At 39.0% G+C, this 21,011-nt stretch overlaps 3 pseudogenes across 3 annotated transcripts in view; 2 read left to right on the forward strand and 1 right to left on the reverse strand.

Moving 5' to 3' along the window:
- The first annotated feature begins 6,960 nt into the window (after positions 1-6,960).
- Positions 6,961-8,931, forward strand: LOC308631395 (phospholipid-transporting ATPase IG-like; annotated as a pseudogene). The gene is made up of 3 exons: positions 6,961-6,973; positions 7,210-7,408; positions 7,683-8,931. The product of its transcript is annotated as a phospholipid-transporting ATPase IG-like (transcript).
- A 683-nt stretch (positions 8,932-9,614) lies between these two features.
- LOC308631396 (phospholipid-transporting ATPase IG-like) lies at positions 9,615-10,876 on the forward strand (annotated as a pseudogene). The gene has a single exon. The product of its transcript is annotated as a phospholipid-transporting ATPase IG-like (transcript).
- A 4,801-nt stretch (positions 10,877-15,677) lies between these two features.
- LOC308631397 (phosphatidylinositol 4-kinase type 2-beta-like) overlaps positions 15,678-21,011 on the reverse strand; it is a 44,141-nt pseudogene continuing 38,807 nt past the window's right edge. Inside the window, exons 2-3 of the transcript in view lie at positions 16,691-16,923; positions 15,678-16,566 (exon numbers count right to left, since the gene is read on the reverse strand). The product of the transcript in view is annotated as a phosphatidylinositol 4-kinase type 2-beta-like (transcript). The remainder of the gene's footprint in view (positions 16,567-16,690; positions 16,924-21,011) is intronic.

Genomic DNA, 21,011 nt, shown 5'->3' on the forward strand with positions numbered 1-21,011 from the left:
TGGTGCACAATTTTTTTGATGTGTTTTTGTATTCGATTCGCCAGAATTTTATTGAGGATTTTTGCATCTAGGTTCATTAGAGATATTGGTCTGTAGTTTTCGTTCTTTGAGGTGTCTTTGTCTGGTTTCGGGATCAGGGTGATGTTGGCCTCATAGAATGAATTTGGAAGAGCTCCCTCTTTTTCTATTTCCTGAAATAACTTGAAAAGTATTGGTATTAATTCTTCTTTAAAGGTTTTGTAAAACTCTGCTGTATACCCATCCGGTCCTGGGCTTTTCTTGGATGGTAGTCTTTTGATGGCTTCTTCAATTTCATCCATTGATATTGGTCTGTTCAGATTGTGTGTATCCTCCTGACTCAGTCTGGGCAAATCATATGACTTAAGAAATTTATCGATGTCTTCACTATCCTCTATTTTATTGGAATATAGGTTTTCAAAATAATTTCTAATTGTCTTCTGTATTTCTGTAGCATCTGTTGTGATATTGCCTTTTTCATCCCGTATGTTAGTAATTTGAGTTCTCTCTCTTCTTCTCTTTGTTAGCATGGCTAGAGGTCTGTCGATCTTATTTATTTTTTCGAAGAACCAACTTTTAGTTTTGTTAATTTTTTCAATAGTTTCTTTTGTTTCAATTTCATTAATTTCCGCTCTGATTTTAATTATTTCTTGCCTTCTGCTATAATTGCTGTTGTTTTGCTCCTCCTTTTCTAGGGCTTTGAGTTGGAGTGTGAGCTCATTTATTTGTTGGTTTCTTCTTTTTTTGAGGAGTGACCACCAGGCGATGAACTTTCCTCTTAAAACTGCTTTCATTGTGTCCCATAGATTCCGATATGTTGTGTCTGTATTTTCGTTTATCTCCAAGAATTTTTTGATTTCCTCCTTTATGTCTTCTGTAACCCATTGATCATTCAGTAGTATATTGTTCATTTTCCATGTGATGTAGGATTTTTCCTTCCTTCTTTTGTTATTGATTTCCAGTTTCATTCCATTATGATCAGATAGAATGCATGGTATTATCTCCACCCCTTTATATTTACTGAGGGTTTCCCTATGGCATAATATATGGTCTATTTTTGAGAAGGATCCATGTGCTGCTGAGAAGAAAGTATATCCATTTGATGATGGTTGATATATTCTATATAAGTCAGTTAAGTCTAGGTTATTGATTGTGGTATTGAGTTCTATAGTTTCTTTATTTAACTTTTGTTTGGAGGATCTGTCCAATGGTGAGAGAGGTGTGTTGAAGTCTCCCATAATTATTGTGTTGTGGTCTATTTGATTCTTGAATTTGAGGAGAATTTGTTTTATGTATGTCGCAGCACCATTATTTGGTGCGTAAATATTGATAATTGTTATGTCTTGTTGGTGAATGGTTCCTTTTAACAGTATATAATGACCTTCTTTATCCCTTTTGATTAACTTAGTCTTGAAGTCAATTTTATTCGATATGAGGATGGCCACCCCTGCTTGCTTGCGAGGAGCGTGTGCGTGGTATATTTTTTCCCATCCTTTCACCTTCAGCCTGTGTATGTCATTTCCAATCAGATGTGTCTCCTGGAGGCAGCATATTGTTGGATTTGTTTTTTTAATCCATGATACCAGCCTATGTCGCTTTATTGGAGAGTTTAAGCCATTAACATTCAGAGTTACTATTGATATGTGGTTTGAACTTCCATCCATGTTTGATTGTTTATCCTTTTTAAAAAAAAAAAATTTAGTTTGTTTCTCCATGATTGTCTTTCCCCTTGCCCTCTGTCTTTACTGAGGCACTTCCCACTGATGGTTTTGGTTATTGTTTTTCATTTCTTCTTCTTGTAGTGTTTTGTTCAAAATGCTTTGCAATGCTGGTTTTCTGGCTGCAAATTCTTTTAACTTTTGTTTATCATGAAAGATTTTTATTTCGTTGTCATACCTAAAGCTTAATTTTGCTGGATACAGAATTCTTGGTTGGCATCCATTGTCTTTCAGTGTTTGAAATACATTGTTCCATGACCTTCTTGCTTTCAGTGTCTGTGATGAAAAATCCGTGGTTAACCGTATTGGTTTACCCCTAAATGTAATCTGTCTCCTTTCTCTTGTAGCTTTTAATATTTTCTCTTTGTTCTGTATATTGGATATCTTCATAACAATGTGTCTTGGCGTTGGTCTACTGTGATTTTGTGTGCTCGGTGTCCTGTATGCATCTTCAATTTGTATATCTGTTTCCTTTTTTATTTCTGGAAAGTTTTCTGTAATTATCTCATTCAGCAAGTTTCTCATTCCCTTGGTTTGAATCTCTGTGCCCTCCTCTATCCCGATGACTCGTAAGTTTGGTTTCTTTATGTTATCCCATAATTCTTGGAGGTTTTTCTCGTGATTTTTTACCAGCCTTTCTGAGTTGGCTAGACTCTTTTCAAGATGGTATATTTTGTCTTCATTATCTGACGTTCTGGCTTCTACCTGCTCCACTCTGTTAGTGATACTCTCAATTGAGTTTTTCATTTGGTTTATCGTTTCCTTCATTTCTAGAATTATTGTTTGATTATTTTTTATAACCTCTATCTCCTGATAAAGATGCTTAACTTCTTCTTTTATCTGTTTGTGAAGTGCATTCTCAATGTGTTCTTTCGCTGCTTGAATTTGCTGTCTTGTATCTTCTTTAAGGTTCCATTCCATCTGTCTTAGGTGTTCCTTGAGTTCTTTATATGACCATTTGTCTGATGACTCTAGGTCCTCCTGAATATTTAGGCTGTCCTGCGTTGTTTGTACTCCTTTTCTTCCTTGTTTTTTGAAGCTGCTCATGTTGCTTCTTGTTCTGTTTGACTGCTGAGTTACTGTTTACCCTATAAATTAATTTGATGCTTGGGAGGAAAGGTATTTGAAGGGAAGGGAAGAAGTCTCTAAAGAGAATGAGAATAGGCAGGTAGAATTCAAGAAAAAGGGGGGATAAGAAAAATGAAAAGACTAAAGAAGTAAAAGAATAGGAACTAAAAAAGAAAAAGATTTAAAAAAAATAATAAAATAAAGTAATAATAATAATTTTTTAAAGAAAAAAAAATTTAAATTAAAATTAGTAGAAAAAAAAATTAAAAAAAAAAAATTTAAGAAAGAAAAAAAAATTAATAAAACAACAAGAAAGAAAAAAATGAAAATGAAAGAAAAACCCAGATCAAAAAAAAAAAAAAAAAAAAAAACCCTAATAGATGCAGTCTTAGAGTTTGATTAACTTCTCTTCCAGGAGATGGCGCTGTGCCCACCAGGTCAAGTTACTCCTGTCAATACGCGGGAACCAATCACTGTGCAGTAGCTCCTCCCAGACTGGGCGAGTCTCCAATCCTGAGTGTCTAGGGCCTCCTCTTGTGTCTAGTCACTTCCCACTTTTTCTCTAGCCAGGCCCCCTCTCACAATACTGGCTACACGGCAAGTCTGCTGCTCCCGGGACCCCTGTTTTCATGAACGACTGGGCACACTCTTCCAGTTTGCCATTCCCTCAGACCCTAAGCTTGTAGAGTTTGGGGCTGAGAATCCTCAGCGTATTTTACTTGCCCTCCAGTAGCCACGCCCCCGGTAGCTGGTGCAAGGAACCTCAGCTGTCAGCCCTGGTGGGGGTGGTGGTTCCGCTCCGCGGGACCCGCACCACCTCTGACTTCCTCGGGCTGGCTGTAGCACTCACGGGAGAGCTGGGAGGGGCCCTAAGGGTTTCCCGATGTGTGGAGAGGTAAGGCTATGGGATCACACACCTGTTTCAACTAAGTTATCTCCTCTGCAGCAGTCTGATGACGTCGTTTCCCTTTGCCGGGAGACCAATTCAACGTGTGGGTCCTCCTCTCCCAAGCCCCGTTTCAAACCAGTGGCCACTACTTATGAAGGCTCGGTAGGCATTTACATTCGTATGATGAGAAGGGCTGACCAGTTGTTTCAGCCGGATGAATTAATGCACTGTCATAGCTGTTTGTCTGCGGGATGCAGGTGACCGGGAGTTTGAATTCAGCGGGTCAGAGCTCAGTGTGTGTTCTCGGATCACTTGGATTTTAAATTGTCACTCATCTTATCAGCTGTTTCATATAATTCGGCAGCTCATTCGCGCGGTGCAGATTCTGCTCTATGGTGTTCCGCGGGATGCGGCTGCGGCGGCGGCGGCGGCCTTCCGGACCCCCGGGGAGGGGGTGCGGGTTGGGGGAGGGGAGGCGGCGCCTCAGGGCCGCGTGGTCTGGGGCTGCAGCCTTACTGCTCGCGCTGAAGTCGTGATGGATTCCCTCCACCTTGGCTCATGACTTGATGTTTTCAATCACAGGCCTGGGCTCCGTCCCAGGCAGCGGCTCCGCGGGGCTCCGGCGGTGCGGGCCTGGCGGCGGCGAAACCACACTCAGCCGCCCAGGGACCTCGGGGGCGATCGAGCGGCAGGGGCCGCTCGGCGCGGGCGCTGCGGACTCGGTGCCGCGTCCCGGCAGGTCCAGGTCCCACAACGGCCACGCGCCCTCCTCCTCGCGCGAGGCGGGACGTGGCTTTGGCGCGGCCCGGTCCGAGGCGCCGGCGGCGGCGGTCGGGGTGCGGGGCCGTTCCACTCCCTCCGGCTCCGGCTCCGGCGGGCCTGTGGCGGCGGTGGTGGGAGCGCGGAGGCGCGGCGGCCAGTTACCGGGCGGCGGGGAGGGACCAGTGCTCAGGGGAGCGCGGCGGTATGGCCGGCGGCGGCGGCGGCTCAATCCTTCTCCTCTCCTATTTTTTGATGGAAACTTGTCATTTGTGTAAAACCCACAATAACAACAATCTTATACATTGCATGATGTTCACTTGGAAAAAGTCAAATAGTAAAAATTGTCAAGCAACAGCAAGTGATAAAGGGAGATTGTAACTCCTATACCTCCATGGACCTCTTCTGTTCTTGCCTATGTAGAAACAGCAGTCTCAGTTCCTGTACCACCTCAGATCTTTCTGTTCCTTACCAGGATCCCCACACTCTCTCATCAGCTCTTCTAGCCTGCTCTTCACTGTGTGGGCATTGTTATCCTTGGTGATTTTTTCTGCAGGAAGTAGAAAGTCTGCTGGAACATATGCAGTAAATAGTCCTTGAATTCCATAGCAATCATGAAATTCATATGGAAAAATAAAAGACCCAGAATAGCAAAAGCAATTCTAAGCAGGAAGTGTGAATCAGGCGGTTTAGCGATACCAGATTTCAAACTATATTACAGAGCAATAGTGACAAAAACAGCATGGTACTGGTACCAAAACAGGCGGGTGGACCAATGGTATAGAATAGAGGACACAGAGACTAATCCACAAAGTTACAACTATCTTATATTTGATAAAGGGGCTAAAAGCATGCAATGGAGGAAGGATAGCATCTTCAACAAATGGTGCTGGGAAAATTGGAAATCCATATGCAACAAAATGAAACTGAATCCCTTTCTCTCGCCATGCACAAAAGTTAACTCAAAATGGATCAAGGAGCTTGATATCAAATCAGAGACTCTGCGTCTGATAGAAGAAAAAGTTGGCTCCGATCTACAGATTGTGGGGTCGGGCTCCAAATTCCTTAATAGGACACCCATAGCACAAGAGTTAATAACAAGAATCAACAAATGGGACTTAATTAAACTTAAAAGTTTTTTTCTCAGCAAGAGAAACAATAAGAGAGGTAAATAGGGAGCCTACATCCTGGGAACAAATTTTTACTCCTCACACTTCAGATAGAGCCCTAATATCCAGAGTATACAAAGAACTCAAAAAATTAGACAATAAGATAACAAATAACCCAATCAACAAATGGGCCAAGGACCTGAACAGACACTTCTCAGAGGAGGATATACAATCAATCAACAAGTACATGAAAAAATGCTCACCTTCTCTAGCAGTCAGAGAAATGCAAATCAAAACCACCCTAAGATACCATCTCACTCTAGTAAGATTGGCAGCCACTATGAAGTCAAACAACAACAAGTGCTGGCGAGGATGTGGAGAAAAGGGTACACTTGTGCATTGCTGGTGGGACTGCAAATTGGTGCGGCCAATTTGGAAAGCAGTTTGGAGATTCCTGGGAAAGCTGGGAATGGAACCGCCATTTGACCATGCTATTGCCCTTCTTGGTCTATTCCCTGAAGACCTTAAAAGAGCATGCTACAGGGATACTGCCACATTGATGTTCATAGCAGCACAATTCACAATAGCTAGACTGTGGAACCAACCCAGATGCCCTTCAATAGATCAATGGATAAAAAAAAAATGTGGCATTTATACTCCATGGAGTATTACGCAGCACTAAAAAATGACAAAATCATTTAATTTACAGGGAAATGGATGGCACTAGAGCAGATTATGCTTAGTGAAGCTAGCCAATCCCTAAAAAACAAATACCAAATGTCTTCTTTGATATAATGAGAGCAACTATGAACAGAGTAGGGAGGAAGAGCAGGAAAAAAAGATTAACTTTAAACAGAGATATGAGATAGGAGGGAAAGGGAGAGAAAAGGGAAATTGCATGGAAATGAAGGGAGACCCTCATTGCTATACAAAACTACATATAAGAGGTTGTGAGGGGAATGGGAAAATAAACAAGGAGAGAAATGAATTACAGTAGATGGGGTAGAGAGAGAAGATGGGAGGGGAGGGGAGGGGGGATAGTAGGGGATAGGAAAGGTAGCAGAACACAACAGTTACTAATAGGGCATTATGTAAAAATGTGGATGTGTAACCGATGTGATTCTGCAATCTGTATTTGTGGTAAAAATTGTGAGTTCATAACCCACTTCAATCTAATGTATGAAATATGATATGTCAAGAGCTTTATAATGTTGTGAACAACCAATAAAAAAAAGAAAAAAGAAAAAACAAACAAAAAAATTCTTGTACATGAGTTTATTGATGCAGGACAGCCAGGACCCCAAGCCAGCCAATGCTCCTGACCCAAGACATAGTTCTGGCTGCTGCCATTCACTGATGCTATCTTTCTGGTCCAGATGTCACAGCCAATGTATGCAAAATGGAAGATGTAGGTGAGGAGAGATGAGGTGATGCTGGCAGGCAGAGGAATACAACTGAAGAGGTGGGCCAGACACTCCAAGGCAAGGGAATAAATATGCTCTCTCTCAGCTTAGAGGGTGGGAAATGCATGATTCAACAATTTGGCTGAAGTAGGACTTTGTAACAAGTCACTCAGTAAGTCACCACTTTCTCCTGAGGATGGGGATGGTAATAAAGTGGCAGCAGTAACACTGTTTGTCCCATACAGTCTACAAGATACCTGTCAGGAGCCTAAGCACCTTCTGCACCTGGTCCAGAGGGCGCTTCCACAATTCCTTCTTCCAAGCCACACTGAAGTCCTCACGGAAACAAACCAGCTCTTCTGAAGTTGTCTTCAACATGATCAGCCCAAGGTGGTTTGTCACAGAGGACTGGATCAACTGTAATATGTTCGTAGAAAAGTCATGGTAGAACATGGGCCAATCTTGACATCTTATATAAAAGTAAGTTTGAAGAGTTTGTTCTGGATAAAATCAGGTAAGGTTTTATGGTGAGACAAAATGAATTTGGGCAGGCAGCCACAGATTTTCATCTTATCCTGAGATGGGACCCTCAAGCCACATTTTATTTATCAGATTCTTAAAAACTGTTAAACTGGACAAAGCCTGAGTTTACAACCTCACAGAGAAAGTGAATTGTGCTTGAGAAATGAGTTGTTACGTACACAGTATTTGTTGGCAGTCATCCAGTTTCAGAAACAGAAGCTTACATTGCACAGATTTTGGGATAATAGAATAATCTCATCTAAGTATACACTTTGGAATTTCCTCCCTAAGAACCTGCTGAACAGTTTAGAAGGATTGCAAATTTTTGTTTTCTCATGATTTTCCTTGTATAGGTCAGAGTAGACCCACCAATTAGCCCAGTTACCAGTGGACTTCGGTTTTTCTTTGTTATAACTGGTACAGCCATCAAACAGGGATATAAAGATGGGCTGAGACACAGAGCCAACAATGAAGTCAACAAGAGCACTGTTTACATTACTGAAAATGCAAAGCAACTGCAAAACGAAAGTGAAAAAAATAACATTGGTGATGTAGTAGAAGTTAATGCAGATGAAACCTTCCTCTGTGATCTTATTCTTCTATCATCTGGTACCATTGATGAAACCTGTTATGTCACTACAGCTAGTCTTGATGGGGAATCTAACTGAAAGACAGATTATGCAGTATGGGATACCATTGAAATGTGTACAGCTGAGTCCAGTGATAACCTCCAAGCAGTGATTGAACAGCCTCAACTTGACCTATACAAGTGTGTTGGGCGAATCAATATCTATAGTAATAGTCTTGAGACTGTTGCCAGGCCTTTAGGACCTGAAAATCTTTTGATGAAGGGAGCTACATTAAAAAAAAAAAAAAAACCAAGATACATGGAGTTGCTGTTTACACTGGGATGGAAACCAAAATGGCTCTGAACTATCAAGGGAAATCTCAAAAATGTTCTGCTGTTGAAAAATACATTAATGCCTCCTTGATGGTATATTTATTTATCTTATTCACTAAAGCTGCAGGATGCACTACTCTATCGTAGGTATGGTAAAGTACCCCATACAATGAATGAACCTTGGTATAACCAAAAGACACAGAAAGAAGTGGAAACTTTAAATGTTTTGAAAATGCTCACTGACTTTCTATCTTTTATGGTTCTATTCAACTTTATCATCCCTGTCTCCATGTATATCACAGTAGAAATGCAGAAATTCTTGGGCTTCTTCTTCATCTCAAGGGATAAAAACTTTTATGATGAAGAGATTAATGAAGGAGGCTTGGTTAACACATCAGATCTCAATGAAGAACTCGGTCAGGTGGATTATGTGCTTACAGATAAATCTGGAACACTTACTGAAAATATCATGTAATTTATTGAATGCTGCATAGATTGGCACAAATATAAAGGTGTAACTCAGGAAGTTGATGGATTATTTTAGACATTTAACATATTTTGACAAAGCAGATAAGAATCAAGAAGAACACTTTCTGCATGACTTATGTTTAGAAATGAAAAGAAATTATGCTGTTGATGGAGCTACAGAATAAGCTAAATTAACCTATATCTTCTCCTCACCAGATAAAATAGCTTGGGTGAAAGGAGCTAAAAAGTATGGGTTCACAATTTTAGGAAGTCAGAATGGATGTAAGAGACTAGAAAACCAAAGAAAAAAAATAGAAGAGTGTGAACTTCTTCACACCTTAAACTTCGATTCCATCCACCAATGTCTGAGGGTAATTGTGAAAACTCAAGGAGGAAACATACTTCTTTTGTTTTTTTAAAGGAGTAGATTCAGCAGTTTTTCCCAGGGTAAAAAGAAAACCATGAAATTGAGCTTTAGCTCATGTGGAATGTAATGCAATGGATGGGTATAAGACACTGTGTGTGGCCTTCAAAGAAATTACTCCAGATGACTATGAAATAATTAAGACAGTTTATGGAGGCAAATATGGCCTTATAAGACAGAGAAAGAAGATGGAAAAGGTTTTTGATGATATTGAGACAAACATGAATTTAATTTGAGCCACTGCAGTGGAAGACAAGCTATAAGATCAAGCTGCAGAGACCAGTGAAACTCTGCATGCAGTCGGCCTGAAAGTCTGGGTGCTTACTGGGGCCAAGATGGAGACAGCCAAATCCACATGCTATGCCTGTTACCTTTTCCAAACTTGCACTGAGCTCTTAGAATTGACCACAAAATCTCTTGAAGAAAGTGAAAGGAAAGAAGATCGAGTCCATGAATTGTTGTTAGAATATTGGAAGAAGTTGCTGCATGAATTTTCTAAAAGTACTAGAAGCCTTAGAAAAGCATGGACAGAACATCAAGAATATGGATTAATCATTGATGATTCCACATTCTCATTTATACTAAATTCTAGTCAGGACTCTAGTTCAAACAGTTATGAAAGCATTTTCCTACAAATTTGTATGAAGTGCATTGCAGTGCTTTGCTGCTGGAAGGCACCATTAGAGAAAGCCCAGATTGTCAGAATGGTGAAGAATTAAAAGGCAGCCCAATAACACTGTCCATCAGTGATGGTGCCAACAATGTTAGCATGATCTTGGAATCCCATGTGGGCATAGGTATTAAAGGCAAAGAAGGTAGCTGAGCAGCCAGGAACAGCGATTATTCTGTTCCCAGGTTTAAACATTTAAAGAAACTATTATTGTCTCACGGACATCTATACTATGTGAGAATAGCACATCTTGTACAGTATTTCTTCTATAAGAACTTTGTTTCATTTTGCCACAGTTTTTATACTAGTTCTTCTGGGGATTCTCACAATAGCCACTGTATGATGCTACTTACAATGTAGAATATCCACTTCACCTCCCTGCCCATTCTAGCCTACAGTCTCCTGGAATGGCACATCAACATTGACACTCTGACCTCACACCCATGATTGTATATGAAAATTTCTGTTAATGCTATGCTAGAGTTGGGCCCCTTCTTGGAGTGAACATTTCTGGCTGCCTTTGAAGGGACAATATTCTTCTTTAGGACTGGCTTTCTCTTTCAGACTGCATCTCTAGAAGATAATGGAAAGTAAACAGAAACTGGACTTTTGGAACCATTGTTTTTACAGTCTTAGTATTCACTGTAACTCTGAAGCTTGCCTTGGATACTCGATTCTGGACATAGATAAATCATTTGGGGTTCTTTAGCCTTTTATGTCTTTTTCTCATCCTTCTGGGGAGGAATTATTTGGCCTTTTCTCAAACAACAGAAAATGTATTTCATATTTGCTCAAATGTTGTCCACATGGTTGGCCATAATTCTTCTAATATTTATCAGCCTTTTCCCTGAGATTCTCCTAATAGTATTAAAGAATGTAAAAAGAACAAATGCCAGGATTCATCATTTAATTTCTTCGTCTGCATAAAAAGTATAGTAAAAACTTCATTATCCAATGCAGATGAATCCAAATCTTTAACTGTCTATGTTATTGTCCCAGAAGCATATTGACAGTGGTTACAGCTAAACAAGAAAACACAAGAAAGCACCACAAAAAGTCATCATCTCAGGATATTCGATATGCAACAAAAACTAAACCACTCTCTTATGTATAGGGTTCAGAATAAATGTTCATTAAAATACCAATTACTCTTCTAAGCATTTACAATTATTGTAATTATCCATTATGGCCAAAGTTCTAAGTTAAGAATTTATGAAAGTTTAAATCAAGAATACTTAGAATTCTGGCTTTAGATAAAATAATCTAACAACCAAATGGGTGCTCTTTTAACCCATTGACTTTGTGAATGGATTTGAAACAATAGTGTAAAGTAGAAGTCATGCAATGGGAATGAATAGATTTTACTAAATACAATGTTACATTATTTTTTGCCTGGCAGAAGATATTAGGATGTTTGGATCATATTTCTCATTCCTGCTGAGTGATCATCTTAAATTATTATTTTTTTCAAACAAATGGAAGGAATTCTTGAAAATAGTGAAGGACTAAATGGTATTGATGCATCAGACAGAGTAGTTCATCTTTTCTCTTCACCACATGCTAATTGTGTCTTGATAGAACATCTTTGCCCAAAAATACCTTGAACACTTGTGTGAAATGTGTTGACTTTGGGTATTATTGTGGGAACAGAAAAAAATATTTTTGTTTTTCTGAACTAAATACCACTTACAGGTGTAGGGCTACTAGACTTGAAAATAAAGCATAAAAATTTCAGTCACTTAATAGCCCCTCAAAATAGGGAATAAACAGATTTTTTCCAATGTTAATTTTACTGGAATCTGAGGTAAAGTGGGTGAGATAATTTTTATACAAAAATAAAGCCATTCTAAACATTAGCCTTCTATCATTTTATGTGGAGAGACTAGAAAAATAATTCATTTTTAAACAGTTTTTTTCAAAGAGATTGCTGTTGTGCACCATAATGCAGCACATTTTGTTTTTCTCTTTTTTAACTTGCCAATTTGGGAAGTCATGAGATCCGTCTCAAGATGGTTTTGCCTGTAGAACCATGACTCTGTGTCTCTCACATAGCTAATGTGACCAGTGCAAGTGGTATAATTCTAAACTATCTTGGTCAGAAACTCAACATACTGGACTAGAAGACTTTAGACTCCTAATGAGGTCACTTAAAAATAAATATGAAATGATTTTATTCAGTGGTAAAATCAGACACATTTGATATAAATGATCTCACATTTGACTGCTAAATTAAAATGGTCTTTTAAAGTTGCACACACAAAATAGTTAACTGTACATTATTACTTAGTCATCCCTTGTGCTGGAGAGAAGAGGCAGAATATCTAGGCTCCTATTTTCTGGGCAAAATTATCAAGAAACTCTTCTATCTCACATTTTCTTTAATTGGTTGTACAATCATGGAAAAATTCTATCATCAAACTTTCCAATGCCCTGAGGGAGGCTTCTTCAGATGCCAGGTTGGTCAGGGAGGAGGCCACTCAAGTGAGTTGACTCTTAGGCTTCAGACCTGTCCCACCCGCACAGTTAAGGTCATGGTCCCTACAAGCTCAGGAAGTCCCCCAGTCATGCAAAGACAACCCCTTCCCTGCATGTCTAGGCCTCTGATTCTTGTATTTTTTTCCTTTCTATTTCCAGTTCTGAAGCTTGAACCTAGGGTCTACTACATGAGAGGCAAGGGCTCTACCACTGAAAAATCCTCCAAGCCCTATCTTTAATGATGACCCAAAAGAGCATCAGGTCACAGCTCCTGCAATGTCCTTTGCCTTCCATTCTTATTTTCCTCCTGACAAGTGGCACTTCTTTTAGGCCTTGGCTATGGAAATCAGATTAGAAGTGGTTTATATAAATTGGAGAAATGGCCTATGCTGTAGTCAGCTTGGATTGTCATATCGAGTACTACAGGCTGGGTGGCTTAAGCAACCAAAGATTGATTTTTCTGTTTTGGATGTACAGCATGGTTGGGTTCTGGTGAGGGCTTTCTTCCTGGCTAACAGATGGCTACCTTCTAGTGTCCCTCTGTGACACAGAGAAAATAAGCTGTCTGCTGTCTCATAAGAACACTAATCCGTTTGTGGGAGCCCCAATCATGACCTCCACCAAACCCGGTTACTTCCCAAAGGCCCCATATAAATATTGTATATCTTCATGTTAGCTATGCACATATTGATATTGCTGGTTCTTCTCAATAAATGTTGTCTCTTCATTACAAGAATAACAAGAACTCTTTGTTGGAAAGAAGAAAATGCAATGGTTAACAACACAGAAGCATAAAAAGTTTCTTGTAAATTCTTTTTTTAGCCTCAAGACAATGAGTTTTATTACCTTTAGTCAACCAGGTTTGAAAATATAAATATACTTATAGAAGAAAACAGAACATTTAAATAAGAATTAAGTTCATGAAAGTTTACAAAACATAGCAAATATACCCTAATTTTTAATCTTATTTTAATATCTCAACTTTACTTTTGTACAATAGTCAGACATGTAAAAATATACTCACACTGTTTTAATTTTTAAAAAAATATTTATTTTTAAGTTGCAGTTGGACACAATATCTTTATTTATTTATTTATTTATTTGTGTGTGTGTGGTTCTGAGGATTGAACCCAGGGCCTCACATGTGTTAGGTGAGCACTCTACCACTGAGCCACAATCCAAGTCCACACTAATTTAAGATATAAAATGATAGTAACTTACTAAATTCTTCATTATAAAAACTAATATAGGAATCCTCAAAGTATTGAAAAAACACTTTATGAAAGTCAGACCCACATCACAACAACTTATATCCTTTCTTTTAGCTATATCTTTGAAAGGCACATTTTGATTACTAGTATTTACCTAAAGATAGTACTTTGATTTTTTCATTTTCCAGTCATTTTTTCCATTTATCTCAAAAATGAGCAAATGGAAGGTTGTAGATGATAGGAAACACAGGTTTCCAATCAGTTCCTTGAAGGAAGCAGTATGCTCATTCATCACACCCATGAACATCAAGAGAATGATTTGAGGAAGAGAAACTGCAGGTCTGTCCTACATCCTAGAATAACCACCTGGATATGCTTTTTACACAAAATTACTCATTTTTTAAAAAAATCATGAAAGTAAACCTAAAACACCAAAAGACCTAGACTACCAATTGCCCAGTTTAGTCCAAGTATTAATTACAAGCTTTGAGATTGAAGAAGAAATTAAACTTCTCTCCTCTGGAATCACATCTTTATTTCAGGCTCATTTCAATTTAAAATACTTGGAGACTTAATAGTGTTACAAATTCCAAGAATATGAGACATACTGATATTCAAAATAAAATATAAAAGCTTCAAAATCAAATATAAGTGATTTGTGATTCTCATGTTTCCCTCTAATTTGGGCTAATAACCTAAAACTGACTCTAATTATAAAAGCATTTTTAATTTCAAGCACCACTATTATTTTTAAGAACTTATAAGAACTCCAAAATGCAATCCAATATACATTCTGGGCTATGGTTTGCTTTTCAATGACTTTAATAATGAATTAGACCACTATTCTGAAGTACTGATTAATCACTTGATCCCATGTAAGAAACAAAAGGGAATTTTTAAAGTTATTATGAAATTTCAAAGTACTAGAGCTCTACCTTAAATTTATAGCATTCCCCTCAAGTCTCATTTGAGTATATCCATTTGTTTTTAGATGTCTTTCCTTACTAAAACAAAACAATTCATCAAAAATACTCTAAGGTGCCAGGCATGGGAGAACATGCCTGTAATCCCAGTGGCTTGGGAGGCTGAGGCAGAAAGATCACAAGTTCAAAGCCAGCTGAGTAAGGCCATAAACAACTTAGCAAGCCTCTGCCTCAAAATAAAAAAAATAAATAAATAAATAAAAAGGGTTGGGAATATGACTTAGTGATTAAGTGCCCCTGGATTCAATTCCTGCCACACACACACACACACACACACACACACACACACACACAAATAATTCTAAGATACAAAACAAACAAAAATGGTCATCTGTCACTTCAACAAAATATTTAATTTTTAGGTCTCCCAAAATGACCACTTTAGCAGCACTTACTTGAGTTCTAAAATAGCAGCTTTTAAAATTAAGTCAGTGTTGATTTATTCTTATTTATTTTTCTACTAACTACTCTGTTAAAGTTCTCAAGAGTGATTTTAGATTCACCCAACCTCAAAGGCCTTTGTAACACAATGTAAGAAGAGTTAACAAGAACATTCTTCTCAGTGCTTAAAAAATATAGAAAAAGTTATTATATTCAAAGTCAACAAACATCTTTTTTTTCTACTTGGAATTATACAGTAATTTAGTCACTCTAGCTGTGTAAACCACAAATTTACCTTTTAAACTAACAAAAACACAAAATGCAAATTTTCTACAAAAATACAATGTAGAAGACTTATCACTTCTTCCCTGCTATAGACATTTAATATTTGGACAAAAACTGTAAACTTTTGACTACATTCAAAATGTAATCTTTTTAAAGTAACTTAAATTATTTGAAGTTTTTGCACCTGGAGTTCTGAACAGCAGATTAGATTGCTGTAGTAATGTCCAAGGGTTGTTTTACCTGCTATCCCGAGGGGAAAAAAAATGGCTTCTTGCAATGGAAGGTCTGGATAAAGGAGCTGCCCAACTGAGTAATCCAACCTTGACTTCCCCCTTTCCTGTGCTCCACATTACACAGGCATTTGTACTAGATGACCAAGACTCTTCCTATTTCTCAATGTGGAGCAAGATTTAAGATCTGACCCCTCATTACAAACATCTGACTTTCAAAAGCTTTGTCAAAACTTGTGAGTCTTAAAAAGTTCATAAAGATCTTGCACAAGGTTCATGTCCTAAATACATGGCAGAACCAAGTTTTTTATTTCTTCAGAAAAGGAACTTTTGCTTGAGGAAGGATATGGATATGTTCTCCATTCAGGATGTTTAAAAGGAAATGCTAGACCCTTATCAACTGCAACTATTTTAATAAGTAATTCTTTATCATTGATCCAGTTTGAGTCCTCCTGACAGCTTTCCTTTTTACATTTCTCCTTTTCATAGCTGACTAATCAGTTAACATTTGCCTTGTTTATATTTCTGATGATGTAATCCAAAACAATTGTTTTCTAATATTCTCAGGCAAAGAATCACCTTCAAATTTCCTAAGCCAATATTCAGCCTCCTTGAAACCTTCAATGAATAACTGAAAGGAACCAATCTTAGGAGGGAGTCCTATCTGATAAATCTTTCTACCCACTTTTGGCACTTTCTGTGAGGCATACTTTTTGCCTCTAGGTTTTGCACCGTCAATTGCACTGTATTAAGTGTCTCACTCACAAGCCAAACCACATTTGTTTTGGGTACAATGTCCAGATGAAGCTTTTCATCCCAAGGTAGGTCAAGGGAGCCCTTGGTTAAGAAGCAGGCAGCCTCTGCCAAAGCAGCAAGGGCAGCAGACCTTGTGGACGTACTTGGTCCATTTTGGATTCAGTTGACCCTAAGGATCTTCTGATTTAGTTTTAAACACATCAATAATATTCCTCTTAAGATCCTTTAGGAAGTAACTTCCAGTTGACCCTCAGAGATTCTTTCTGGAAAAACTTCCACTTTTATTGTTTGTTCTGCTCTCAATATAATAATACCAGCAAATTATGGATCATCTACAAATACATTCATCTCTGAAGTTTCACCCAGGCCCACGAGAGACCGCGGGACCGGTCCTTGAGCAGAGCCGAAATTCCTAGTCACAGGCCCTGCGGAGGGCGGCTGCGCCCTTGTAGCCAGTCGCTTCCTGCAGCATCAGGGCGCTCCTATCCCCTGCCCTGCCAGGACGCCTCTCCTTAGCTGGGCCCAGGAGATCCACCGCAGCCTTGATTCTGGCTCCTCCTCCTCTTCCTCTACGTTCGCGCCGCAGGCGGATCCCGCCGGCCAGGCTCACAGGGCTCCACCACGGACTCCGTCTCTGTCTTAGGTGTTGATACCTGATGAGAGCAGCGGGTGCCCAGTCCAGTGATTCACGCGGAACTGGAGCGGCTACTTCACACCTACGCCACCTCACTAGCCAAAGGGCCAGATCAGTGCCCGCCCCCCAGTTGCGCCGCCCCACGCAGTCAGCCAAACCCCAGTTCTTGGCTCCGCAGGGTGTCGACCTCGCGTTTGTGCAGAAAGATTGGGGCGGAGGGGCGGGCCTCTCATAAAATTTTTTTAATACATTTTTTCAACTAGTAGATTAAGCATGTATCTTTTAAAAAAATTAAATAAAAAAAAAATAGAAGACCAGTTCAGAAAGAGGAATAGGTGGTGGGAGAAGGGGATGGAAAGAGAAAGTACTAGGGAATGACATGGAGTAAATTATATCTCATGCATGCATGACCCCGCTATTATGTATAATTATAATGTAAATAAAGTATTTTTTTAAAAAATTCAGCAAAGCATTAATCAATGATTGAATTTGTTGCTCTGAATTGAAGTTTCTCCATTTTAGGAAAACTTACCTAAATGAGGAAGCACCTTTGAATTTGAACTCTGTATACTATCTTATAAGTCAAGAGTAGAATCTGGCTTCTGTAAAATGTCATTTCAGACAACGCTAACTGGTAAGGTCACTCTACATCTGTGCTACTCACTGACCTCCTGTGGTCGTTTAAATTTAAGTTTAACTTACTTAAAACTCAATACGATAAAAACAAACAAACAAAAACCCAAACTCGGTACTTTATTTGAGTTTTGCCATCCACCATTCAAATTCTCAACAGCCACACAGGTAGCTAGAAGCCACCATATTGGGCAGCCCTGCCAAAGGAACATTTCATGATGGTAGAAGTGCAGTTGCAGTCATCAATGGAGATGACTTTCTAGATTTACTTAATGGTAACTCCACTCTATTTAGCCCAAAACCTAGTAAAGGAAATAGAGTATATAAAATCATAGAGATTATTTTTACTAGTGAGTTAATAGATGGTAAAATTATACCATATACCACATTAAATGAAAAAAATATTTTCATGTATTTTATTCATATAAAATACACATATTTGTTGCTTTTAAATTACATGATTGATGTTTACATATGAATTTATTTGTTTCACCTAAGTGTTACATAATATTTGTAAGGCAGGCATTGAGTGATGCTTTAAAATGTGACCCAAGAAACATAAAAAAGGGGAAACTCTGCCTCAAAATGAAGCTACCTCCTGATGGCCATCCAACAGACTCACTTTTCTCCAGACATTTTCTTTCCAAAAATTTTTATTTGTGGTATCTTTGACACCTTCAGCAGAAAATAAGACTTCATTTTCATATATTTTGTTTAGTGACAGGTGAAATTGTTCATATTAATAAGAATCAATTAAAACTACCAATTGCCACATGGAAACCCTTCTGAATTCTAAAATCCTTCTGCAAACTTTCCTACATTTTTGGAGTGTGTGTACTCAGTCAATATCAGCCACTGACTTTCAACAGAAACTTAGAGTTCCCTGAGCACTCTGCCCTTGGGGGTTCACTATACTCCTTAATTTTGTGCTATTCATGTTTCTTTGAAATTTATTCCACAATAATTTGGCTACCACATTCTATGTCTGATAGAAAGAGCCCATCTTAATGGTTATGGAGCAAGTGAGGCAGTGTAGGGGGACATCTGCCTGGGAGGGAGAAGGTAAGAATGGTGGAATTGAAGGCCTTGAAACACACATCTAGCCATCTATGGGAAGGGAGGGGATTGTGGGATTTTGAGATTGTTGGCTGATTATATCAAGGGTAAATTGAAAAGAAAAAGTGGGTCTTCCATCATCATTCAGGGAGAACCTACAGATGGAACTGAACCCCAGGAGCAGAGGTGAACTAGAGAGAAGACCAAACCTCAGTAAAACCTGCTAAAACTGCAAACAAAACCTGACCAAATGCAATTTTTTCTGGGAGTAACTGAATATCTATCTTAAAAAAATAATGTAAATTTAAATATGATGCTGGTGCCATAAGGGAGAGAGAACTCTGTGTTGCAGATTTCCTGTTAGAAAACTTCACCTTGTTATTGCTGTCTCTGTTGACAAGTATATAAATGATATTAAAAGTTAAATGTGAATCTTGCCAGTCTTTTAAAATACAAAAATGTAAAGAGGAGAGACAACATAATTGATAAAGAAGATCCATGAGAAACAGAGTCCTGGGGTCGCTCAGCTATGGACTATGTAGACAAGAACTTTAACACAACTGATCAATATATTCAGGGAACAGAAAAAATAGAGGAATTTTTAAAGATAATGGGAATTTAAAAAAATAGTTATTTTTAACTAAAAAGTCTAATAATATCTGAAATTATAATAATAGATGAATTTAAAGAAGATGTTATTAGATTATTGAAAAACATGGCAGATTAAAGGAAAATATTTAAAAGGAATCACAAAGACAAAATAAGCATAGAGGGGAGATCCAACGTGGCGGCGGGTGTGGACAGATCAAGTCTCTGACCTCTTCAGCTGCCTGGGCGTAGGGAGTCATAAACCGTCTAAATGCTGTTTGCTCAGGATCACTAGGCAATGCTGAGCTGACATGGATCGGGGGCGAACAGTCTGGGCCTCTCAGAACACACACCAAGCCTGGACTGGCTGAATTCAAGCTCCCTTTCACCTGTTTCTCGCAGACAAACTGCTATAACTCAGCACTAAAAGATCCCACTGAAACAACTGGTCGGCCCTTTGGATCCTACGGAGGTTAATGCCAACCGAGCCTTCATAGGCAGTGGCCACAGGATTCAAATGGGGCTTGGGAGAGACAGTCAGGACCCACCCGTTGCATTGGTCACCCGGCAAAGGGAACGAACTGTAACCATTTGCATGGGATACCACTATGGCAGAGAACTGATGTCACCAGAATGCTGAGGAGTAGATAACTTCATTGAAAGCAGCGGCGACAGGTGTGTAATCCCCTAGCCTTCCCTCTCCTCACAGTGGGGAAACCTTAGGGCCCCTCCCAGCTCTCCCTTAGCGCGATAGCCAGACCAAGAGAATCAGGAGTGGTGCGGGACCCGTGGCACGGAACTCCAGGCTACCGCTCCCACCAGTGCTGACAACTGAGGTCTCTGGCACCAGCTACCGGGGGCATGGATACTGGAGGGCAAGCAAAATTCGCTGAGGGTTCTCAGCCTCAAGCTCTACAAACTTAGGGTCTGAGGGAATGGCAAACAGGGAGAGTGTGCCCAGTCGTTCATGAAAACAAGGCTCCCGGGAGCATCAGACATGGAGTATAGCCAGTATTGTGGTGAGCATCACCGGTGAGTGGGGCCTGGCTTGAGGAAAAGTGGGGAAGTGCCTAGACACAAGAGAAGGCCCTAGGCACTCAGGATTGGAGACCCGCCCAGTCTGGGAGGAGGAGGTGCTGCACAGTGATTGGTTCCCGTGTATTGAGAGGAGAAGCTTGGCCCGGTGGGCACAGCTCCACCTACTAGAAGAGAAGTTAATCAAACTCTAAGACTGAATTTATTAATTTTTTTTAATTTTCATTTTTTTGTTGTTTTTTAAATTTTTTTAAAATTATTAATTTTTTTTTAAATTTAAATTTTAATTTTTTCTTATTTTTTTAAAAAATGTTTTCTTTTTTTATTTTCTATTTTATCTTTTCTTTTCTTTTCAGTTTTCTTATTCCCCCTTCCTTGAATTCTACCTGCTTACTCTCATTCTCTTTAGTGACTTCTTCCCTTCCCTTCTAATACTTTTGATCCCAAGCATAAAATAAATTTATAGGAGTAAACAGTAACTCAGCAGTCAAACAGAACAAGAAGTAACATGAGCAGCATGAAAAAGCAAGGAAGAAAAGAAGTACAAACAATGCAGGACAGCCTAAATATTCAGGAGGACCTAGAGGCATCAGAAAAATGGCCAAATAAAGAACTCAAAGAATACATTAGACAGATTGAATGGAATCTTAAAGAGGATATGAGACAGCAAATTCAAACAGTGAAAGAACACATTGAACATGAATTACATAAAGAGATAAAAGAAGAAAATAAGCATCTTTATCAGGAGATAGGCATTATAAAAAAACAAACGATAATTCTAGAAATGAAGGAAAC

This window comes from Spermophilus citellus, assembly GCF_964194105.1.
Source record: "Spermophilus citellus genome assembly, chromosome: 12".
NCBI classification, from domain to species: Eukaryota; Metazoa; Chordata; class Mammalia; order Rodentia; family Sciuridae; genus Spermophilus; species Spermophilus citellus.